The 5,102-nt window shown below is 41.9% G+C and overlaps 1 pseudogene; it reads right to left on the bottom strand.

Moving 5' to 3' along the window:
• Positions 1 to 376: 376 nt before the first annotated feature.
• On the bottom strand, positions 377 to 1,323 carry LOC123858382 (olfactory receptor 2B6-like; annotated as a pseudogene).
• Positions 1,324 to 5,102: the final 3,779 nt, after the last annotated feature.

The following is a 5,102-nucleotide window of genomic DNA, read 5'->3' as shown; positions in this document are numbered from 1 at the left end:
ATAAAGCACTCAGACAGTGACATTATATGCAAAGTGATCAATAAAGTCAGTTATTATTACTTAAGCACAATGAGTATCATGAAAAACATTTTACAGATGTGGAAATTACATCTCAGAGAAGTAAGGTGACTCTTCCAAAGCCGCAGAAGGCCAATGATGTATTTAAGCTTTGAACACAGTTCTCCCTGAGTCCTTTCCTAATATTTCCAGTGGCCAAGTTAATGCAAAAGTGGTTTTTTTCTAGATATTTTCCTCACCCTGGGCTCCTCCTCCAGTCCAATGACTTCAGTGGAAGTGTGGATGGAGCAGACAGAGATCAGGGTGGGACAGGCAGAGATCAGAGATCAGGGCACTGTAGGCAGTCCTAGTCCATGGCCTATTGACCGTCCTCACTCATTCCAATTAACTTGAGGAAAGTCCTCTTCACATCTTTGTTCTGGAGGCTATAAATGATGGGATTCAGAAAGGCAGAAATGACATTGTAGAACAGGGCCAACTTCTTGTCATCCTCTGGGGAGGCTTCAGAGCCAGGCTTCATATACATGACCATGCATGGAATACAGAACAGAGTGACCACAGTGATGTGTGAGGCACAGGTGGAGAAGGCTCTGATTCATCCCTGTGTGGAGCGAATCTTTAGAACAGCCACGAAGATGTGAACATATGAGGTCAGGGTGAGAGATAATGGGATCAGGAGCAAGATGAAACCCAAGATAAAGTCCACTTGGTCATTGAGGGATGTATCTGCACAGGCCAACTTTAAGACAGCAGGAATTTCACAAAAGAAGTGATTGATTTCATTGGGGCCACAGTAGGGCAGATTCATTGCAAAGACTGTGTAGACAAGGGCACGGGTGAGACCACAAAGGGCAGAGCTGACTGCCAGGACTACACACAGGGTTTGGCCCATCTTGACCCTATAATGGAGTGGATAGCATATGGCAACATATCTGTCATAGGCCATGGCTGCAAAAATCCAAGTCTCAGTGATGCCTAAGGTCAGGAACATGTACATCTGGACCACACACCCAATATGAGATATGGTCTTTTTCTTGCTTATTAGATGGACCAACATCTGGGGCACTGTGGTAGTGGCATAGCTGAGATCCAGTACAGAGAGGATGCTGAGGAAGAAGTACATGGGGTGTGTAGGCGGACATCTACTCTGATCAGGGTAACAATGAGCCCATTGCCCAGGACTGTAAGTAAGTAAAGAAAGAGGAAGAGGAAGAAAAGAATCCAGTTGGTCCTGGGATTTCTGGAGAAGCCCAGGAGGATAAACTCAGTTACAGAGCTGTCGTTTCTCCAGCCTCAGCTACACATGGCCTTCCTTCTGAGGAAAGAAGAGAACATATTCCTGAATCCCTTGCAGTCTCAATGAGAGGACACCACATGAGATCCACAGATGCAGGGACCAAAGGCATCTCAGAGCTAAACAATCAAACCAAGTATGCACTTCCATGCCTAGGGAACATTCTGTTCCAATTGGCCAACTGTTGCTGCAGGCACTTAGTACGGATTCTATAAATATGTATTGGTTTGTCTAACTAACTAGCTGTGATAAAATTCCAAGGGTGCTGTGGAAGGAATTATACCAGCAGAAGTCTTATTTTGAAGAACATACACACACACACACACACACACACACACACACACACACACACTAAACCAAAGTATGGAGGCTAGAAAAAAATAAGTTTTACAGTAAACCAAAAAGTTGTAGAGGTTTCTGTAGTTCTCAAAATCATTCTTTCAAATATCAAGGCTAATAGGTGTTGCAAAGGACAGTGTACATGTGAAACAAATAAAACGCTTAGCTGCTTCTCTTTGCCTTCTTCCTCTCTGGGGCTATACCTTTGAAAACCCACATAACCATAAGTTTTCAGGAAAAAAAAAGTTTCAAATAACCTTTTTGGGGAAGAGGAATCTTTCCCCTAAAACTTTTATCTGCTTTTATATCCCCACCTTCCAGGCCTACCTGCAGTGATTACAATTATAAAGAACAAGTTGGCAGGTAAAGATGGGCAGAGACTCAGCAATTGAAACCTAGAGAAAACGTCTGTGCCCCTGGCATTTCTCAAGAAAATTAAGCATATTTACTTGGGAATTAGGTGCCTGTGTGTCTGGAAGCTTTTCTTTTCTTTTCTTTTTTTTTTTTTGACAGAGAGAGACACAGCCAGAGAGGGAACACAAGCAGAGCGGGGGAGTGGGAGAGGGAGAAGCAGGCTCCCCGCAGAGCAGGGAGCCCGATGTGGGACTCGATCCCAGGACCCTGGGATCATGACCTGAGCCGAAGGCAGTCGTTCAACCGACTGAGCCACCCAGGCGCCCTGGAAGCTTTTCTTAAAAACTAGTAAGGACTGCTTCACAGCCACATTGCTCCCAGGAGAGAGTCAGGTGGCAGGTGAGATTCCAGTTGGACCTGGGCTCAATCTTTGATCCCACCTGGGCAAACCTGGATGACAGAACATGTCACTGACCAGTCCTTTTCTCTTAATCCTTATGCTAGCCCCTAAATGGCTGCAACAGAACACAGACAGCTGGGTGTACATATTTTCCAGACTCAAAAGAAGGAGAGGGTCATTTATAAAATGGCACTCTATAAAAATGTTCTAATAGATGTGATTTCACTAGATTATCAACACAACCCACGGAGGTCAGTATCACTATTCTCATTTCATAAAATCAGCCATCCAAGGTCAGACAGAGAGTAGGACTCAAACTTTCAAGTCCTATGCTCTTCCCACCATATTAAGCTGAAATGTGTTTCTCACACCATTAGCTTTCATGCAGGGTTTAGCAGTTACCAAACACAAAATAAGCCCACTTTAGGTGACATTGTGAGAAAAAACTGACCTGTGTAATTACACTTGTAGAGGGCAGAAAGTGCATATTGCATAGCATTGCAGATGGTCAGGTCTTTTCACAGAGAACCCTAAAACCTTGGATCAGGATTTCAATATCTGGGTCATTGTACTGGTAGTGAAAAGGCTGAGAGTGTCAATTTGGTTTAAAATAATGCCATATAAAGTCATAGACAGGACTCAGGCTCAGAGGGATGAGAATAATAACACTGATACTCATGTTAGAGAGACAATGCAATAGAATGGGGGCTAGTGGGATTTGAATATAAATCCTCACTCTGATTGCAGATACAACCTAAGGCTTTAAATACTGATGTATGCTGAAAAATCTGAACTATATCTCCATCCTAGATGTCTTCTCTTAATTTATCTATCCAATTGCCTACTTGCCATCCATCTTCATTTGGATATCTAATAGAAATGTTAAACATTTTCTAAAGTCAAACTTCAGATCCCTTATAAGCTTGCTCCTCTCATGGCTCAAGCTCAATCACAGCAATTCCATCCTTTAATGTGGCTAAGAGTTTTTTAAAAAGCAACTCAAAGACTTTCTAACTTTTCTCTTTCTCCCATGTAATACATCAGCAATATTGCCAGTTCTCTTTAAAATATGTATCCCCAAAAAAGATCACTTCTCATCATCTACACCATTACTACTCTGATCCAGATCATCATTTTCTCTTGCCGGGAATATTGCAATATCCTGTAACCAGTTCCAGGGAATCCACTCTCTTCCTCTACAGTCTATTCTTAGCACAGTAACTAGAGTGATCTTATTAAATTGAAAATCAGATCATTTAAACATTATGTAAATCCTCCTCTCAAACTTTCCAGTGGCTTCAGGTAATGCCCAGAAGAAAAACCAAGGCCCCCATCACCTCCTTGGCTCCATCTCCTACCTCCCACCTCTCACTCTGTCTGTCCAGCCATCCAGCCTTTTGTTGCTCCTCATTCAAGGCATATTCCTACCTCAGAGCCTTTGCACTTACTGTTCTCACTGCTAGAAATTCTCTTTCCCCCTCATCTCCTTCAAGTATTTTCTCAATCTTCTCAGGGAAGACTTGAGTTTTTCTGACCATCCTGCTTAAAACTAAAATGTCCCACACTCCCTAGTCCTATCTCCTGTTTTATCTTTCTTCATAGTAGTTAGCATCTTCTAATGTACAATATAATTTTAACAGTTTCCCTCACAAGAATGCAGGGATTTTTATCTTCCTGATTTATTGTGTACCATCAGATTTTAGAACAGTGCCTGGCATGTAGTAGGCATTATAAATGTTGGATAAATGGATAGACTGGATCTGAGCAGGGCCTTGAGGCAAGCCACTGGTGCTGCTTATGGTGGAACTATATTTAGTGCTGACCTTTGCGTCCTATAAAGCTAGCCATTGTCCTGAGCTCATTTTGGGTATTTCTTTGGACTTATATAGCTCTCGACATTTTTCTAAATAAGAACTGGACCAGACCATCTACAGATATCATCTACAGTCATCCCACAAGGCCACAAAGTCAATACCTGCTATTAATTAGGTAGAGTCCAAGGGCTGTGCAGAGCAGTTTTTAATTTTCGGACCTGCAATTTAAAAGGGAAAATGACAAACTAGAGCTTATCTACACAGAGAAAAGAGCTTCTCAGTAAAGGACCCATGAAAGCATGAGAAAAGAATTTTTCAGTAAAGGACCTGTGAAACCATGCTATTTAGGGAAGAGTGGGAGATGCTGCGAATGCTTAGCTTGGGGACTTATGAGGAACCAGAGAGACCTCACCAAAGACTTCAAAAGTTGTCCTACAGAAAAAGGTGGAAATGTGTGCTGTGTGTTCTCAGAGCAAAAAATTAGAAATGATTAGTGAAAGTTGTGGGGCGGGGTGTGAGGGACAAGCTTTAAGCGCAATTTACAAAAAAAAAAAAAAATCCAAAACCTCTAGTGATTAATCTGCCTGATAATGAAATATTCTGCTGGTAGTGGGAGAGTGAAATGACAAGCTCTCCATTTTCAGAAGTGTTCAAGCATAAGTTATAAGTCTGTATCATTCAGGGACACTATCACTGCTTTGGAAGTGAAGTCAGAATGTACAACTTTAAAAGTCCCTTTTACCACAAATATCCTAAGGTTCTAAAGCTCAGTGACACCAAGATTCAGAGAATCTATGATTTTAGGGGTGACTTTTCACTATGCATCTAACCTCATAACACAATCTAGAGTCAAAACAAAGTAATATGGTACTGATGAAAACCA

This window comes from Mirounga angustirostris, unplaced genomic scaffold (genome assembly GCF_029215605.1).
Source record: "Mirounga angustirostris isolate CCGP_5_RB_7025 unplaced genomic scaffold, mMirAng1.0.hap1 SCAF_4, whole genome shotgun sequence".
In the NCBI taxonomy this organism is placed as follows: domain Eukaryota; kingdom Metazoa; phylum Chordata; class Mammalia; order Carnivora; family Phocidae; genus Mirounga; species Mirounga angustirostris.
This window is presented reverse-complemented; position numbering and strand designations above follow the sequence as displayed.